Raw genomic sequence first — 20,475 nt, forward strand, 5'->3', positions numbered from 1 at the left:
CCGTCCATCATCTTATGTGTTTGGCTAGGGATGTTACTGGCTACAGTTTAAAAGGTCGGTCTTAAGGGACATTGATTGTGGGATCAACTTTTTCATATGCGGCCCCCTGAACCCAGACAATGGATGTCCAAACTGCTTGCCCACAGGTGATGTGAGGGGCGGAGCCTCCTAAACGTGAAACACTAAGCCATGGCTCTTCACCAGTTGCAACTGATTATTTTTGGCCTATCTACAGAGACTCCCAGCTCTCTGAGCGTCAGTTGAACTACAGTTGCTGCAAGGCAGACCTGGCCTCTACTTGGCAACGGCCCAAGAAACGACCCTATTACGGATCCACAACCTGATGGTGCTCTCCGCTGCCCAGACGTAGTGGCAGTCCCACAAACTGTTTCAAAGTGATGCTTACATTCAATATTGAGACCCAATCTGGCACAATGCCAGAATACTAGTAAAGAAATGACTCATAGTCTGGGAGGAGTGGCATTCACAGGGAGTTACTAACAATCAATCAGCACCTTTGAGCGAAGGCACAACAGTCTCTTGCTTCCGTGCAAGATGAGTTCCAACTCACCCAGGCACAGGAATAGCAATATCTGCAACTGAAAAATTCACTCCACAACAACCCTCCATGGGAAGTCCCCAACTCGCCATTGCCAATAATTAGGGGTGTTTTCAAAGGGTTGAGCCCTGGCTTTACAATTTGATAGTGCACCAGCTACATTTCCAACCCCTCCTGACTCACTTGTGCATCTAATGTCAGGGTCTACTGCACACACACTATATGGAAGAAGACTGGAGAGACCTTCTCAGGACCTAGACAGGGGGTTCAAAAATCAAGAATGAAACTTACCCTCTACAAGTCACTACAAGACTGTTACTGGACCTCCACTAAACTCCACTTGGTGTGCCTTTTACACCATGCAGACTGGTCGTGATTCTGCAATTAAGATTGTTACATGCTACATAGCCTCTATCTGTGCCCTGCCCTTAGGGTCTACTGGTCTGTGATGTGTGCCAACCTGAGTGGTGCCCTGGACAAGCCTATCCCCCTATTTAGAAAACTAGTCATTTTACCAACCCTGTTAGAAATGGGGGTCTCTATTTGGCAGTGGTATACACCCTGTCCAAGTAGGGACCCTTACTTCTATTCAAGGTAAGGGAGTTACACACCCCAGATAACCCCTGCTGATCCCTTTGGTGGCTTGGCACGAGCCGTCAGGCCAATGTCTGAGGCAATGTGTAAATCAGTTGCATATAACACTCACAGTAGCACAGTGAAAACACTGCAAATGGACACCCCACCAGTTTAGAAAAAAAAACAATCTTTATCTAAAGGTCTTCAACGAGTAGCTCGTGAGCTACCAGTAGCTCTCCAGGTGCTTGTGTGTAGGTCTCCTGGGTGCAGCCCAGCCTATTATTATAGAAGCTTTTGCTTGGTTGAATTAATATATGTAAACCAAAAGTACCAAAAAATGTATTCGAGAAGAAAATTTGCGTATTTTCAAAACTCATAAGCTGATGTTTGGAGAAAAATGGTTGAATTTTCAAAAGGTATTTAAAGCTGCTATCTGAGTTGGAGAAATGTATTACTCATATTATTACAGTGGTGCCAGGTGGATTGCAGCTATGGCTTTTATGCATTACCCACATAAAGGGGCATTTCAAATCGATAATATGTTTTTTACTTTACTGATGGCAACCCTGCACCAATGTTATCACTGCTGACAATCTTAGAAGGGATGATCACCTTTACATCACTACTATTAGTAGCTCGAGATGATTTTCATTTAACAAAAGTAGATCTTATTAAAGAAAAGGTTGGAGACCCAAATGAGACCAAAATGACAAAAAATCCAACCTTCAGAACTCAAGATATCACTTTTAAAATGTTTAAGCAACTCTATCCATATAACTCTATGGATGCAGTGATTTTAGCACAAAGTACCTTTGATGCGTCAAAATCCAAGACAAAAAACAGCCGCAATGGTGGGAATGGTTGGAAACAGAAGCGATGAGTTGATTCTTGAGTCCAAGAGGAATGAAGGTGTTGGTTCTGCTCTGCACACAGGAGAAGTGTTGCATCGATTCCTTACTGTGAGGAGAAGCGATGCGTCGATTTTCAGAGGTGGCTCCTTACTGTGGGGGGATGTGGTGCAAACCTGGTGCCCAGGTGCGATGGGTGGAAAAATACAGGCCCTGTGGCTGTGGGTCAATGTGGCGGCGAGATAGGCGGTGCGTCGATGGTGCTGCATCAATGTCATGACACCTGCCTCCTGTGCCGTCTGTACACCTGATAAAAAACAAGGACCCCCTGCTATGGATAAATATCCTGGGACAGGGCAAACAATATATGTGAGATAACAATCCCAGGCATACAAAAAGTCGTTTTTTAAGAAGAATAGATGGTTTCCTGGCAGGAAACCATCTATTCTTCTTAAAAAACGACTTTTTATTGTGACAACATATGTATTAGTACAATGTTATTTTATCAATTTGGATCAATGTATTGATTTTTATTATATGTCTCTATCATATTAAAAATGTATTTTTTCATATTGAATTAGTTGTGTGTTTGCCTTAGTCTAGTGTGCCATTACCTTAATTGTATGCCTGGGATTGTTATCTCACATATATAGTCTGTACACCTGATTCCATACACTGACCCTCTCCCTATGGGTGGTACATAAATTGATCAAATACTTAATGCCCCCTTAGGCCTCCCTCCACTGCTACGCAACTATGCTTTATGATTATTTATGAGTGTGTGTGTTAGATCATCCCTTCAACTCATGCCTTTCCCACATTGCCAATGGGTGCTTTAATTACATGGTCTTGACCCCACTCAAGATGAGTAAACAGGAAAGATGAGTAATCCCTTGGCACTGGCTTGCCCTAACTCAAGATGAATAAGCAGCAAAGATGAGTCATCAGTGCGCACAGTAAACAGGATGGACTACGCTCATCAGCACTTACAGGTACGCAGGATGAATGAGCTCATCGGCCCAAAGTAAGCACACAATAGAGAGACTATTTAAATCACCCCCACTGCTGCCTTCATTTGCTTGGCTTTGAGATACCTACCTCCTGTTTGACCACTGCTTGGACAGCCATGGGAATCTTCTGCCTTCTTCTTTCGTCCCGCTTTCTCTGGTCGGGCCTAAGAGTTCTGAGGCAGTGTGTCACCAGTGCATCTTCGGTTACTCGACTTTGTCTCCTTATCAGCAGCATTTCTAGATCAACGCCTTCCAGACACCACTGGCCGAAACCCTGCAAACGGAAAAGACAAATACTTGTGAAAACCATCCCTACATTCTTTTACTGAGAGGACACGGTCAGTGCACTGACAGAAAGAATAAGATTTGTGAGTAACGTGGCCTGTTGATCTGTTTGGGCCAATAACGAAATTCCTCTAGAAAAAACTGTAAGAGCTTTTATTTTAAGAAGTACCTTCTCATTTCATTTACAAAAGACTGCCTATGCTGATGTAGGGCCTCCTGAGCCCAGGATGACAATGTGCTTGAATTTAAGCCTATTCAGCATCAGCTTTCATGGAGATAAAACATGATAAAGACTTTGGTGCAAAATAAATAATGATAACTCAATAACTGTGGAAGCCAACAATTATGTGATAATTATATTGCATGCCCTCAAGGTGATGCCTCAAAACGTGACTTTCACTGTGCCTTGTACCCAGAAGGTGTCAAATGAATATTATTGGGAAGTGCCAAGAAAGGCATACTAAGTTACCAGTGAGTAAGGAGGATAGTTACAATGATTAGGGACGTGTTGGTAATCGAACTGTTTTTGTTTGTTTCTTTGTGAGGTAAACCCAAGGCGCCTCAAACTCTGCAAGCCACAATCCATCCTGTGAGTCACCATCCTTCAGGCACAATGGGAACAGTCCAGCCCAAACTGCCAGGCCAGAATCTCCCTGAACTGGAAACAAGCATCCTAGGACCGGCTTCGGGGTTTCACCCCTCATCGACCAGGATAGCTTGACTCCAGTGGCATGGAGAGCACAGGACCCACATCTGGGCACACCAATCCCAGGATGCTTGTTTCCAGTTTAGGGAAGACCTGGCTTGGCAGTCTGGCCATGACTGTTCCCATGAGCCACAGGGTCAATACTGATTTGCATATGGCTGGGTCTGAACTGAGGTGGTGAAGTGAGCTAAAGAATGATGATGGATTCAACCCAGATCTGTTACTGGGGGTGAGTCTCTGAAAAGTTTCTGCGCTCTGTCCATCATCTCCTCGTGTTTGCTTTGTTCGCCCTAAGTTGGCAGGGTATGCCCGGATGTGGGTCCCTTGCTCACTTTGCCACTAGATTCAAGCTAGCCTGGCTGATGAGGGGTGTTACCCTGAAACGGATCCCAGGATGCTTGTTCTTGTTCAGGGAAGACCTGGCTTGGCAGTTTGGGCTGGACTGTTCCCATGAGGCACAGGGTCAAGACTGAATTTCATATGGCTGGGTCTGAACTGAGGTGGTGAAGTGAGCTAAAGAATTATGATGGGAGTCAACCCAGATCTGTGACTGGGGGTGAGTTTCAGAGCTCCGTCCTTCATCTCCTTGTGTTTGCTTTTACTGCCCACAGACAGAAGCAGCAAATGTAGGTCAACGCAATAAAGCAGCATGCAGCAAAGGGGCAGTACACCTCTTGACAGCTCTTCAGCTCTTCATCTTGGCAAAGTCCTCAGTCCAGAAGTATTTTAAAAATGTGAGGTTTCAGGTCCAATACTTATAACTCATTTGGCCATTGAAGTAGACATACATCAAAGGAAGTCTTTATTGCCCACAGGATCCTGCCTTGTCCTACCTTGGCTTCAGACACTCCACAGGCGGGAGGAGACAGTATTGTTAGAGGACAGGAACAGCCCTATTCAGGTGTCTTTGACAATGCCTTCCACCACTCTAGCTCAGGAAGGCAATGGGCCATCAGGATATGCAGGGTACACACTCAGCCTCCATTGTGTGACTGCCTAGAGTGAAGACACAAACACCGCTTGTTAGTCTAAACCAGAAGTTAATTCCACAGGTATACAAAGACACAGGTTGGTAAAACAAGCAAATGCCCACTTTTTAAAAGTGTCATTTTCAAACACACAATCTAAAAACCAACTTCACTTAAAGATGTATTTTTAAATTGTGAGTTCAGGGAGCACAATCTTCAAATCCCCATCTCTTCCCAATTTAAATTTACATTTGTAAGATGTTACAAAGCAGCTCCAATGATAACCTATGGGAGAGATAGTCCACACAACTGTGAAAAACGAAATTGGCAGTATTTCACTATCAGGACATGTAAAAACACTCGTCCATGTCCTACATTTTACATGCACTGCACCCTGCCCATGGGCTACCTTGGGCCTACCTTAGGAGTGCCTTACATGAAGTAAAAGAGAAGGTTAGGGCCCGAGAAGTGGGGCACTTGCCAGGTCGACATGACAGTTTAAAATTGTACTCAGAGACACTGCAATGGCAGGCCTGAGACAAGTTTACAGGTCTACTCATGTGGGTGGCACAATCAGTGCTGCAGGCCCACTAGTAGCATTTGATTTACAGGCCCTGTGCACAAACTGTGCAATTTACTAGGGACTTACCAGTAAATCAAAAGTGGCAATTATGGACGACCAATCAGAATCACAAGTTACACAGGGAGCACTTACACTTTAGCTCTGATAAGCAGTGGTAAAGTGCCCAGAGTACCAAAACCAGCGGATCATAGAGACCTTCGTTTGGACCTTGGCGCTTTGTGTGGAGTTTGCGCGCCCTGTCACGTAAGGAACCAGCCAGCGCCTCGCCGGACCCGCTTCACGGGTCCCGCAGCGCTTTGTTGCCTGATTGACTGTCTGGGATAGCCTTCTGGAGTGCGGGGCAGGCGAGCGAGTCAGCGGGGCTGCGAGCATTGAAGCAGGGACTCCAGTGTCCAGGAGCCCCTGCGCGTCCAACCAGCTACACCTGGGCTGCTCTCCCCGCTGGCCACGCCCCCCGCCGACGGAGCTAAAGGCGGACTGAATCCTTGACCCATTGGGACCCTCCAGCGGATCGTAGAGACCTTCGTTTGGACCTTGGCGCTTTGTGTGGAGTTTGCGCGCCCTGTCACGTAAGGAACCAGCCAGCGCCTCGCCGGACCCGCTTCGCGGGTCCCGCAGCGCTTTGTTGCCTGATTGACTGTCTGGGATAGCCTTCTGGAGTGCGGGGCAGGCGAGCGAGTCAGCGGGGCTGCGAGCATTGAAGCAGGGACTCCAGTGTCCAGGAGCCCCTGCGCGCCCAACCAGCTACACCTGGGCTGCTCTCCCCGCTGGCCACGCCCCCCGCCGACGGAGCTAAAGGCGGACTGAATCCTTGACCCATTGGGACCCTCCAGCGGATCGTAGAGACCTTCGTTTGGACCTTGGCGCTTTGTGTGGAGTTTGCGCGCCCTGTCACGTAAGGAACCAGCCAGCGCCTCGCCGGACCCGCTTCGCGGGTCCCGCAGCGCTTTGTTGCCTGATTGACTGTCTGGGATAGCCTTCTGGAGTGCGGGGCAGGCGAGCGAGTCAGCGGGGCTGTGAGCATTGAAGCAGGGACTCCAGTGTCCAGGAGCCCCTGCGCGCCCAACCAGCTACACCTGGGCTGCTCTCCCCGCTAGCCACGCCTCCCGCCTATTGGCCACCAAGTAGGCGTAGTAGAGTACAAGACTGAGTAGGGCTACCGCTTCGCGGGAGCGAGCGGGAGCGTGCCGGGAGAAGCCCGGGACAAGGGCGGGACCGTCTGTGGCCGTCAGAGGCCGGAGTAGGCCGGGTTGGGCCTACTCTCTTGGTTCCGCCGACTACCCCTAAGTACATAAGCCGATAAAGTACCACATAGCTCTATCACACCCCAAAAACCATGCCGTCCCCGGCTAGAGAAAGCACTCCCTTCAGACAGGCAGGTACTAAAAATATGACTTTAGATAATTATTTTCCTCGGGCGGGGGGTGAAGGGGATAAGGAGAATACATTAAGCCGGCTTAGAGCCGAGCGGAGGCGTTCTATAGACAACTTGAAAGGCAGACCCCTAGGAGATTACCCTCCCACACCTAGCACAGACCTAACACTGACTGAAGACGTCCCAATCCTGCTTAGGGAGGTCACAAAAACGCCCCCAGAGATACCATTGACCTCAACCCCAGTGAGGTGCATAAGCCCAAGTAGGGGGACGATTGATTTAATTTCCCAACCTCCCCCACCATCAAAGTCTAGAAAAACCAAACCTAAACCAGCTGCAGTTCAGGGAGTAGTTGGGCCCCCCCCAAACAAACGCAGGAGGAAGTCGAAGGGTGCCCAGGCTAAAAATAAACCTAAGATCTCCCACTCTGACTTTGGGAAGCCATCTAAACATACCCCACCAACTGTGACTGTGGCGGGTGATTCAAACTCCAAACCCACGGCACAGGATGTTGGGGTTCCCATTCTGACCAAAGAGATGGCTAGTAATATTACCAATGCCCCCCTTTCGGTCGTTCCACTGGGCAACCTGGAATTCCTGCTCAGGTCACTTTTGCTACCTATTAGCGAAAGCATTAAAAGAGTGGAAATTAGATTAACCATTCTCGAGGCCACACTAAGCAGCATGAAAAACCCGGCCAATTCCCACGAAAAGGCTCTTAAACCTACTGTCACCCCAAAAGCCCCGAAAAGCGTACCACATCCTGCTCCCCCACAGGCTGCCACTGCGGCCGCCCCATCACAAACCCAGAGGAACAACCCTGCCCCAAATAAGCCATCTAACTCGACAGGACCTAGCCCCCCTGCAACTGTAAACACCGTTCTTCCACCACAGTCCAAAGACAGTGTTGCACCCACCCCATTAATGAAGCCGCCCTCTAGGCCCCGCAGACCCAACTTACCACCAGAGGCGAATGACTTCACAGTAGTCATGGCGGGCGTCCCCCCACTAAAGGAGGGTGAAGCCGAGGATTTTTGTACCTTAAAAAGTAGGGTGATAAAGTGGTTAAACCAGAACAGACCCTTACCTGTACATTTAAGTAACGAGATAATAATGGTCAGAAGGGTACCCTGGATAGGGAGAACACGTAAATCCATCATAGGGGATTGCATATTGGTGAGCTTCAGGGACACTGGAACAGTTGCTCACATATGCCAGGGAAGGAATAGATCACAGGTGACAACAATCCAAACCCTCCATGTGTCTTTTTTCTTTCCACCTGTCCCGGTTCGTGCTCATGGGACCCGCCCTTATGACAACTGGGAAAGGGCGGGCCGAAGGGGTGTTCACCACGAGTTCAATCCCAGGCCCCCATTTAACCGCCCAGAGCCACCCTTCCATACATTTAAGCGGTTCCACTGTCTGGATGGCCTTGAGGGGGTGGACTGACAAACAGAAAATTGCAGGCGGGTCATTGGGGGTAGAGGTGCCCAAAACGCAGAGCATGAGAAGCACAGCCATGTGCCACCAGGTTGTGTCCGGAGCCAGGTGTTGGATGTACCTAGTGTTGCGGATATTGCACACCTAGGTGGGGCTCAAGGACTGGTCCCGGGGGAACAAGGGCGAGAACCACTAGGTGGGCTGCAGCGAAGCGGGGTCCGGGTGGGAGACACACTAAAAATTATTTCATGGAATATAGCCGGTTTGGCTGGCAAAGTTAATAACAAAGAGTGGCTCGAATACATCAGGAAATTCCATATAATATGTTTGCAGGAGACCTGGGCCCTGGAGAACAATTTCCATTTGCAAGGGTACAAGTCTTTCTTTGTACCTGCGCAAAAATCAAGATCAGGGTGAGCCATGGGAGGTTTGGTTATTTATACAGATTTGAGCCTACCGGGAAATTATGCCTGCCTTGATTGTAACTCTCATAGGATTCAGGCAGTCAGGTTCACCGGAAAAGGTCTTAGATTTATCGCTGTAAATATCTATAATAATGAGACTGTGGGATTTAATACCTCCCTTGTTACCGAACTTAGATAACAGGTTGGGCCAGGTAACAACAGGTCAAAAAAATGGGCTCCCATATGGGTTGGTGGTCATGGGAGATTTTAACTGCCATTTGTGCCCGGCACTGGTCCAAACAAATATAGATTGGTCCCAATGCCCCATGGAGAAGGGACCGCATTTCTCTCATACGCCGTTGGGCCTAGCTCTTAGGACATTACGGTTCAAATATGATCTTGAACATACCATTAATATGGTAGGGACACAGGAGGATGGCACACTCCCCCCTACATTCAAGGGCAGAGGATGCTCTTCCTTTATAGATTACATCTTGGTGTCTAGGGCACTAATTAATAAGACAACCAGTGTGGGGATCGAGTGGAGTGGTTTTAGTGACCACAACCCCCTTGTTCTGGAACTGCTGCACTTGGCAGGTCCAAGAATTAGAGCCCAACCTACAGTCACTGAGAGAGTAACTGACCAGGGCAGGAGATTAAAATGGGCAAAAATAGACGGAGAAAAATTTTATAAGGGATTGGTAGAGGCAGGGAAACTCGCTATTAACGATTGTCTGGATATAGAGGTCCACGGACCGAGGGTAATGGAAGCTTTCGGACAGATAGCTAAGCTGGTCGATGGTTTATTAAAGACTAGTGTGCCACTCAAGAATGACGGGAATCCCCGTTGGTTTGATAAAGACTGCTCTAAAGCTCTGAGGGAGTTGAAAAGCTGCCTTAAAACCAAACCAAGGGACCCCCATAAAGTTAAAGAGTGCAGAGACGTCTACAAAAAGGAGATTAAGAGGAGGAAGCTTGCTTTGCAGGCGGAAGCATGGGCAGATTTGCGAGAAGCGGGGGAAAGAAAGGACTTAACAGGTTTCTGGAAAATAATTAATAACCCAACTTTCCAGGAAAAAGATTCCCCGGATATAGGGGCCAATATTCTCCCAGAACAGTGGGTCAACCATTACAGGGGCCTGTATAATCATGAGTCTGGCTCCACTGTAGACCTACCGGGCAGCTCAACTGAGGCCACATTGGTGGAATTTTCCATCAAAGAAATTATTGCAGGGATTGAGGGTCTGACCAAAAACAAAGCACCGGGGCCCGATGGAATCCCTCCTGACCTGTTTTTGAGTAACATCGAGCTCTGGGCCCCTCTTATGACAAGGGTAATAAATACTGCTATTATTTATGGTCTACCCCGGTCCTGGTCCATGGCAGTAATTGTGCCAATCTTCAAAAAGGGTAATAGGGACGACCCAAAGTGCCAAAGTGCTACCGCCCGATCTCCCTGATTGATGTGTCAGCAAAACTTTTGGGGAGGGCAATCCTTAATAGACTGTCCGAGTGGACCGATGAAAGAAACATCTTCTCGGACACTCAATATGGATTTAGGGCAGGGAGGTCCACTAGCGACCAGTGCCTGAACCTATATATGCTGACTGCCAAGTATACCATAGCTAGTGATGAACCCATTTATATGGGTTTCATGGATCTGGCAGCAGCATTCGACCACGTCAACAGGGATAAATTGTGGGGCATGATGCTCAATATGGGGATAGAGAGCGGTCTAATTAACATCTTGAGAGAACTACATAGTGACACCACTGCCAAGGTCCGCTTTAACAGGGAGGGGGGATTGACTAGTTCTTTTCCCTGCACGAGTGGAGTCCGTCAAGGCTGCATTCTTGCTCCCTTTTTGTTTTCCCTTTATATCAACAACTTAGAGCAGTTCCTGCTGGGTTTGAAGGCAGATTGCCCAAGGGTGGGGTCGCGTCACATTCCTGTTCTGCTTTATGCAGATGACGCGGTTCTGATTGCACGCACACCGAGGAGTCTACAAACCCTGATTGATGGATTTGTCAGTTTTATGAGTGCCTTGGACCTCTCTGCAAATCTAAGTAAATCCTATGTGCTCCTGGCAGGGAAAAAAAACACCTCCAAATTCACATACAAAATAGGGAGTCACACTCTGGAAGTGGTCAAAACGTTTCCCTACCTTGGCGTAACATTTGATGGCGCCTTGCGATTTGATACCTTGGTGGAGGAACGCTGTGGTAAAATGGTTGCATCTAACGGGGCAATCGCTAGCTATGGCAGGAGGCTAGGAAGATGGTCCCCGGAACAGGTGATAAACCTGTATAGCTCTGTATCATGCTCCAAGGTACTCTATGGGGCAGAAGTGTGGGGCTTTGTTAATACCACTTGCATCCAACGAGAAGAAAATAAATACCTGAAATCACTTCTGAGGGTCCCACAATGTACTGCTGGTTTGATTGCCCATAGAGAGTTAGGGAGACCATATATAGAAGATCTGATACAATTGAGGCCTATTATCGCCTGGCTAAAAATTTGGGTGAACCCGGAGGCGACACTAGGCAGAGAAATCTTATCAGATTGCCTAAAGAGGGACAAGTGTATGCGCATTCCTTGGCTCCTTTATGTGAAAAATACGTTAGAGGAACTAGGTTTTGGGAACCTCTTCTTTCACCCTGCATCGATTGTAGCCCAGAACAAACAGCATGTGGGAAGAATTTTCCTGGAGCGGAAAAACCTGTGCAGAGATGAGGCCGAAGGGTGTAAAAAGACTGTGAGGGCCCATCACCAAGTAAAAAGCGTGGAAGGTATGGAGCCATACTTGTTTCTCATGCATAATGTACAGGATAGGTTTCTGATGTGCCGATTCAGATTGAACCTACTCCCATTCATGTTGGCATCTCCAGCGGGGTTTGTTACATCACTAGAACAGAAGGGGCCCTGCGGCTGCGACAACAGGTCTCCGCAGGACTCCCTTCATTTGGTTTTACTCTGCCCTTTTTACTCAATGCCCAGACGCAAATACCTGGTAGATATTTTGAGAAAAGCTAACCTGGTCCATGCTAGAGATGCATTACTTTTCTTACAGAAAGCGGAGGACCCCTTGACACTGTGTAGCATTATGAACTTTATTAAGGTAGCACTACGATTAAGGCTCACTAGAGGGGAAGATTGAAATCTTTTTATTCTTATTTTTAAATGTTTAACATGGCTTTACTGTTGCAGTTATGTCGTGTAAATTCATTGTACAAAGAATCCTGAAATGTTTAATGACTTTTTACTATGTAAATATGAATGTGCTTTTATGGTGTTTTTTAATCACCGAATAAAGATTCTTGAATTGAAAATTGAAGTCCAGCATACAGCCAAAAACACAGGAAGTAGAGGCAAAAAGACAGGGGATACCACACCAAGGATGACAGGTCTAACAAACCCACTTTGAATTGCTGTCGGATATGTACAAAATTGAGACCTATGAGCAACATATCTATAGATTGTAAACAGAATGGAGTTGTTTACACAGGTATTGGGCATCTTTTTTGGCCGCATCTGAAACCGAATAATGACAGGAGGAGAAATCAGCATGACAATACACGTCTACCCTCACCATTAATGGACCTTTTTGGATAGACCTGTGCCTATCCCTCTGGATTAGTCCCAGCATCATTTCAGACTTATGGATCTTACTAATGGCTTCCCCTTTTGTAACTCTCTCCCACCCCACCTTTCCCCCTGCTTCTCCTGCCCCTTCTACTAAAAATTGGACTTTTTACTTGTATTATTTTCATCATGGTTTTGCAAGGCACCGTCATTTTTATGAGATTATAGTCTGTCAATAACTAAGAGTTGCCCCGCACAAATAAACAATAACATTTAAAAATCCCAGTGCTGGCAGTAACCATAGACTTAACAGTCGAGGTGCCATTTCAAAGATCTATGTATCTGTTTGGGGTACAGGGTATCGAATCGTGTTCACTGGAAGGAACTTCGAAGACACTCCCTTTCTTTTCCCCTTCTATGTGTTCTCATGATTATGAGACGCAGCCGCATATTTTTTGTACGCTTTCCCTTCTTTCAATAACGAATAGAAACATAAAAACATAAAACAGAGGTGCCTGCGTGTGGGCTTGCTGAGCTGGGCACCACGAACTAGCTGCAGTTGGAAAACACCACAATTTGGCCCCTCATCTAGCAACCCACAATCTCAGATCCCCAAGACCCAGGCACCACCAGGTTTCCCTTTGGTTGTTGTTAGACTTTCGTTATCTTGTGCCACTTGAACAATCTTGTTCTGACATGACAGTCTTTTAGGCGTCCTATGTTTAAAGGCTTGTGTTTATAGCATAGCAAAGACCTCTGGTGGGGAACACGCTATATAAAAGAGTGTTCACGCCTTTGCTGGCATATATATCTTTCTTGTACTAATTAACTGCATCAATTGTTTTAATTAAGTGGAACTAGTCACATTCACAGTTCTCGCCTGTGCGAAACTAGCTCAGAGGCGATTTGAGTCGTTTCAGTTAATGCATAGGTCCCTCTGAATATATCTGGGCACATTTCAATGGGAGACGTGCACTGCGCCAATACCAACACAAATATACAGTATTAAACCAAATAAATTACTGCAAACGGCAGGGTAAAGAATCCAATGTGAGCACCAGGGGTGGGAAGTTGAATGATTCTAACCTGTCTTTACCCGAAACTGCAGAATTGAGGTTCTCTCTCCCATACGGAAGGGGCCCTGAGGGAGTTGAGTCCCCCTTCAATTGAACGTGATAAAGAGCCCTGACACTGGTACACATGCATGGGGCTAGCAGGTTGGCTATGAATAAGGCTAACTCGAGGTTCTGCAAACAGAGGGACAGTCTGGCTTCGGAGCTGCAGCAATACTGGCTGCATGTGCTGTGCTTACATGTCACTGACACATGGGGCACAGGGTCACTGACGCAAGGGGGACAGGGTCACAGGGTCACTGACACATGGGGCACAGGGTCACTGACGCAAGGGGCACAGGGCCACAGGGTCACTGACACATGGGGCACAGGGTCACTGACGCAAGGGGCACAGGGCCACAGGGTCACTGACACATGGGGCACAGGGTCACTGACGCAAGGGGCACAGGGTCACTGATGCAAGGAGCAAGGGGTCACTGACGCAAGGGGCATAGGGTCACTGACGCAAGGGGCATAGGGTCACTGACGCAAGGGGCATAGGGGTGATTTCGGAATGACTGCAGTGGACCACCACTCCAGCTGTTCATCTCTGTTTGAGGTACCGCTGGTGTGGGCGTATCGGGGTTACAGATAACAGATTCAGATCCTCGGTATAAGCCCTCATTTTTTATATTGTATGTATATAGTTTAGCACAAACCTATCCATAGGCAGTAGAGCACTGTACAGGGTTAAAGGGAAAGACACAGACAACATGTTGAAGGACATGCGGCGGCTGATTTTTAGACTGTTACTGCATCCTTAAAGAGGTGAGTGTCAGCAGTTTCCAAAATACGCACGGGGTGGACCAATAAGGATGCATACGGGGATGTTTTTGGAGATCCTAGGTGCATAGATTGAGAAAGCTGGTATTGTATTGAACAGTGAAATAGCTGAAGCTAATATGCATACATCTATGCACACCAGAATCATCTATTTTACTGTCCAATACACCAAAAAGTGTTGGCCAGGAGTACCCAGAGTCTACTGTAACCTTTATTCAAAAGTAAAGTATGTTTAAATGTTCTCAATAAAAATAACCACTTTTTATGTATTAAAAATACTTTGAACATGTATCCTCATTGTACTGTCTTGACCCCACTCAGGATACCAAGTGTCTATGGAGGATGACCTGGGAAGTGAAAAGATGAATATACAGGTCGTTGTACAGAACCAAGCCAATACGCGGTCCCCAGTGTAACTAACCGTACAAAAACGATGCATTAGCAAGTTGAAAATAGTCCAGGCTATCCATCAACAAAAGCTGGGACCCAGGCCCTGACCATGTCCACATAGATGTGTTTAAAAAGAACCTGGACGTGTGGCTCAGTTCTTTCACATCAGCCTTTAGCGCTATTTTACTGGAAGGTGTGGTCCCCGATTCATGGAAAACATCTATAATAGTCACCATTCATAAAAAAGGGCCTAGGGACGACCCCTCCAACGTCTGCCCAATTTCATTATTGGACGAAGTAGGTAACATTTTTGGTAAGTTGCTGTTGGCTCACTTGAAGACGTGGATGGAGGCCAATGGCATAACGTCTCACTTGCAAGCCAGCTTCCACAGAGGTCAAGTATGGTTGACCAAGTCTGGCGCCCATACATGATCTGTTCAAAGTATGTCCCGCTATGGAAAAAAACACTATTCCTGGTTATTGATTTAAAGACCGCTTTTGAGAGCATGGCCCGGGCTACACTATGGCCGATTCTGGATGACCATACTGTCCCCAAGAACTTATTGAATTTGTTAATTACTCTCCATACTGGAAACACATCGGCCGTAAAATATGGCCTCAAAATTGAGTGCACGAATGCATTTGGAATACACTCAGGGGTCAGACAGAGGGGTGGGCTGGCACCAGCCTTATTTAAGATCTATATCAATGATATAGGGAAGATGCTCATTTACCTTGCACGAATGTTCCCAAGCTAGGGAAGGATAAAATTCCGATTCTTATGTTTGCAGATGACGCAGTTATTCTAACATCCCCTGAACTGTCCATGCACCGCCTATTGGAAGACTTTGAACGCATCTGCAGATTCAGAAAATTAACAATAAATGTCCAGAAAACCAAGTTCATGATAATAAAATCAAAGGCCAAATTAAAATCAACCCTCAGGATGTATGGCACCCAAATAGAACAGGTGAGAACCTTTGAATATCTGGGTATACGGATTGATGATGAGTTATTTTGGAGCAGTCAAGTTACCAAGTTCAAAATAGTCCTCTCTCAACAATCAAGGGTAGTACAGAGATTGGCGAGCAAGAGCAATAATCGACTGATAAGGCCAGCCCTGTCTGCATATAAAACGAAAGCAATAACCGCAAGCGTCTATAGGGCCAACATTTGGGGACATATCTATACACAGGACCTACAGTGGAAAATGCCCTTTTGAGGCATTTCCTACACCTAGGCCCAGGTACTCCAATGGTAGCACTCATAGCTGAACCGGGAATAAGGTCTGTGGCATTGTTTTTCACCCAGTAAGCTATTGGACCCATCTTTGGTCTACACCGGTTCTTGTAAAGTATCAAAAGGGTCTGAGGACATAATTAAGCATGGGCTAATTTTGCGAATTTGCGGATCGCGAATTTGCGTATTCACGAATTCGCAATCCGCAAAATCCACGAACTCTCGCGAATTTGCAGATTTTTTCTATTTTTTTGTGTTCGCAAGGGTTTCTGCCAGTTCGCAAGGGTTTTGTACCAGTTCACAAACGCGAACTTACTTGTCGGGTCGCAACGGTCGCGACTATGTTGTTTCTACGTCTGGTTCATCACAGCACCCTCTATTTCACCACTGCCACCTTCTGGTTCACCCATGCCACCCTCTGGTACATCACTGCCACCCTCTGGTACATCACTGCCACCCTCTGGTTCATCACTGTAGATTATGGGGGGAAAAGGCAGCACACCTGCCCTGTTTCAAGTGACATGAATTCATTTGGGGTTGATTAATGTGTCACTGAGTCTGGCACCTGCTTCCTTATCTGTAATTGCTTTCTGTTGCAGTGCAATTTTTTTTCACAGGACCTTTGTGATCTACTTGTAGCTATTCTCTGAGCCTGCTGTGAGGGTCAGAGCAGGGTAATAGAATAGTTGCAAGTAGGCAACTGAACTCTTGAGGGGGCCTTCAGGAAGCACTACAGGGAATGGTTACTAATGATGAGGTTGAACTTTTGCACCTGCTGAGTGCTTTCAGTTTTGCAAAAACCGTTTTTCTGCAATTTCACGGGATTCGTGGGGCGCGAATTTGCGCGAGATCGAATTCGGAAGCCGCAAAATCACGCGAATATGCTTTTTTTTTTTTTGCGGCGTGTTAGTTCGCAAGGTTTTGTGCATTTTAGCGAGCCGCTTGTAGCGCAACGGCGCGAAGCGACCCTCACGGTCGTTCACGGGCGCGGCCATTTTGTTTGCGTGACGTATTCCCGTTTCCGGGCGCTATGTGGAATCTTGCAAAGTGTGCGGCTCGCTAGTACAAGTTTGCGTGTGATCGCGAGGAAAATCTCGCGCAAACTTACCCATGCGGTCGTGAACGGGCGTGGCCATCTTGTTTTTCATTCATTGCTATGGTTCTGGGCATGCTTTCTGTATCCTCTGTCATCCTTTGCTTGTTTGAAGTTTTTTTTAATCTATTTAACTTTTTACTATCCCTCTATTTTTCTAGCTCAATATTTTTGTGTTTTCAGCTACTTTTGGTTAATTTTAAACTACTTTTTTAAACTCTTTTCTTTTCTTCTTCCCTATTCTATTTCTTCTTTATTATTTACCTTCCTTTCTGCCCAGACCATGGTAAAGGGAGCCGGGAAGCAGTCTGAGAAGGGGAAAGGTCCTGCACCCCGTGCCCGGCTCCCATGCGGGCGTTTGAGGGGGGAGACAGTCACAGCCCGGGAGATCTTTAGCACGGAGGAGGTGGCCGCACTAGTCTTTTATGTCCAGCGCCGCCTCCCCAGGACCATAATGGCAGGCGGCAAGATCGCTAGCGGCTACGGGATCCGGGAGCGCGGAAGCGGTGGGAGAAGGTGTGCCGGGCCATGTACCAACACTCTCGGGTCCGGCGCACCTACAACCAGGCCACCACCGTTGGACAGATCTCCTTGACCGGGAACGCGACTTGACCGACCTGCTCGGCCTCGAGATCCCCGGGCTTGGTGAGTAGTAGTAGCTATTTCTCCACTACTCTGTTTTCTCCTGCAATAATGCTGCTGATTACATTGTAGGAAAAATATATTTCAAAATCTTCTGTGCATTTCAGGTGCTCTGCTCTCCTTCTCAGTAGCGTTGCTACTATGCTTATTTGTTTTCGATTTTGTGTTCATTTCATTGGCCTGAGGAATTATGTATGAGTGTAGTTTAAAGAACTGCGTAATGCTAGCCACTAAGGGTCAGATTTTTAATTACCGGTGCATCCCTGCAAAGTAGCAGGGATGCGCCAGTAATTGTGCGCCACGCCACCACCATCCATGGTGCGCCGTATTTACAATGCGGCGCACCATGGGCCCAAAACGTCACCGAAGCGTTACGCATCTGTGCCGTAAAGGCGGTGCATTGCTGGAGTTGCGTCGTAATGATGGCGCAACTCCAGCAATGCTCTGGGGTGCCCTATCTCCCCAATGCTGCATCAAGCCGTACGTCTGCTTCAAGCAGGCGCAGGGTTTGAGTCACGCATCATTGTCCTAAAAGTGACTGATTGAAATCTTGTAGATTTCCCTCAGCCACTTTTAGGATGCGTTCCTGCGCAGGAACGCCCTCCCTTGCGTTGGAACGCCCCCTGATGGCGCAGGGCTTTACAATGTGATGCATCTCCCATATGGATCACGTTGTTAATATACGCCGCACCATGGCGCCTCTTTTGTTCTGCCGCTGCATCACAAAAGTCATGCAACAATGGAGCAAAAGAGCCGCAAGGGGCCTGTAAATCTGCCCCTACAGACTCAAGTCCAGTCCTTCCTTTGTACACCTGGTAATAAGAAGTTAGTGGTGGTGGATTGATTGTTTGAGTATTTTAATGACTGGTTAATGTAGTAAGAAACTTTTTAGTGTTGTCGCTGATCTGCAATCACAATGGAGTTTGTCTGTCACTACGCGTGCTGCGGACTGCTGCCTGCCAGTCCTAGGCGAACATTTCTTGTAGTTTGTTTAGTGAGTTACATAACTTTCCAAGTCGACGGTCCACAAATCAAGCAATACTAATATCGTAGTAGACCACATGAGATAGGTCAATATATCCCGTGGAATAGTTGTCTATTTGCTATTTCGCCAAAACATTTTGTTATTGTTGTTTTGTAATGTTTGATTTGGTTGACAACAATCATCCATGTTTTCGGGTCTTTCTTTCTTTCATGTTGTACATCAGCTCCCCCCAGGGGCAAGAGGACATTGGAGGAGGCTGCTGCTGCTGAACAAGGCCAGGATCGGTCAGGCGAGGGCTCCTTTGCTGGCCCCGGTATGTTTTAATTTTAATATAGAGTACCCATTTTTTCCTAGCGTTCCTCATTCGATTTTTTCTACATCGTCTTTGATCTTCTTGTAGACTGTATCAAATTATTTTCCTGCCTCGACTATGACTCTCTGTGGTATTACTAGATTATTCTTATTAGTCTGTCTGTGTAGCTAACTAAGATTGCACATTTGGCAAAAGGTGTTAAACGAAACTCCCATTCTAGTCAGCAATAGCTCTCTATGCACTGAGTGCAGTCCTCTGTGATTGTCCATAATGTCTTTTCAAGTCTTCTAAATGTTTATGCTTTGACAATTACCAACAATAAAAAGGTGAATGACCACCAAGAAAGAATGAGATACTACTTTACTTTTGGTTTGGATAGGAGGACAATCCATACTACTACTGTTGCAGGGACAAATCTGCACAAACAGAACTATGGACACTAAATAGTGCATTGTTTATCAATTATAATAGGCGCAGGAAGACTTTCCACATACCTCAGTGATATCAGTCTTTGAAGAACCCCCAATCTCCTTACTGACTAGGTAGTGTGGCAGAGTCCTTTACCTCCTGAATTCATCGATGATTGATCCCCAATGATGATTATCCAATGCAGGACAAGAGTACGGAGTCAGAGTCCAGAAGCGTCAGAGGCACGGACTCATGCTTGCAAATTGCAAAACCTTTTGCTCATTCAATCTTGACCAAAAACCACAGAGTCTATTTAAGTTTTAAAGCTTTATTAAAAGTAAAAATATTTATTAAAATCTAGCTTGTCATAAAACGTAAACAGTTGATTAAAAATGGAAAAGTGCTTATAGTGATTTATTTCACACATTTATTGTGGGCGAGCCCAGCCCTCACCTGGTTTGAACTTGAATTTTTCTTTTTAGTGCTGAATCGCTGGTCCCTCTGTCCTAGTGGTGATGATGATTTTTTCTTAGAAGTGAAGCTTCTGTCTGTTATGAGAAAAATGGTGCATGTTAAAAAGCAAGCATTCATCAGTTGTGCCAAAAAGTGCAGCAAGCAACACCCTTCCCTGGAAAAAGGGACATTTTTACTTTAGAGTAGACAGTCACAAATTATTAGATTGGTTTCTGTATTCACATTTCTTCATTCCTAGACAAAATACTAGTGAGTGGTGTATGTCTATGACATCTAACATTCTTAAATGTACTTTGTAGGTGGAACATCTGGTTCTGGGCCCAGCGCGGAGGTGGAGGAGGAAAGCTCTGGGGAGGAGGCGATGCAAGTGCTGGATCAAACTGCTGCGGATTGCCACGGTAGTGGTGGGCAGTGGTAAGCTCTTATATTCCTTACTTATTGAGATTGCAGACTGCATAGTGTGCTAACCGTGAGAAAACGTAAGGTTTGTCCAGATGAGAGACATGAAGAAGAATGATTGACATATAGTTTGAATGGATGGATGCCTGGATCATGGTACTATCTGACTCTTAGATAGCATATGTGTATCTAGAGAGAGTAGACGGTCACTGGATGAACTAAGTGTTACTTTGAAGAGCAGGTAACACCGCACCCGCACGTCCGTCCCAGTGTAGGAAAGGCAAGGAAAAGAAGTTGTAAT

At 46.5% G+C, this 20,475-nt stretch overlaps 1 long non-coding RNA gene across 1 annotated transcript in view; it reads right to left on the minus strand.

Moving 5' to 3' along the window:
- Positions 1-20,475, minus strand: part of LOC147751055 (uncharacterized) — a 95,641-nt gene that overhangs the window by 8,573 nt on the left and 66,593 nt on the right. Inside the window, exons 2-3 of the long non-coding RNA XR_015299926.1 lie at positions 4,818-4,980; positions 3,082-3,267 (exon numbers count right to left, since the gene is read on the minus strand). This is a non-coding gene — a long non-coding RNA (uncharacterized LOC147751055). The remainder of the gene's footprint in view (positions 1-3,081; positions 3,268-4,817; positions 4,981-20,475) is intronic.

This window comes from Lissotriton vulgaris, chromosome 1_1, assembly GCF_964263255.1.
Source record: "Lissotriton vulgaris chromosome 1_1, aLisVul1.2, whole genome shotgun sequence".
Classification (NCBI taxonomy): Eukaryota; Metazoa; Chordata; class Amphibia; order Caudata; family Salamandridae; genus Lissotriton; species Lissotriton vulgaris.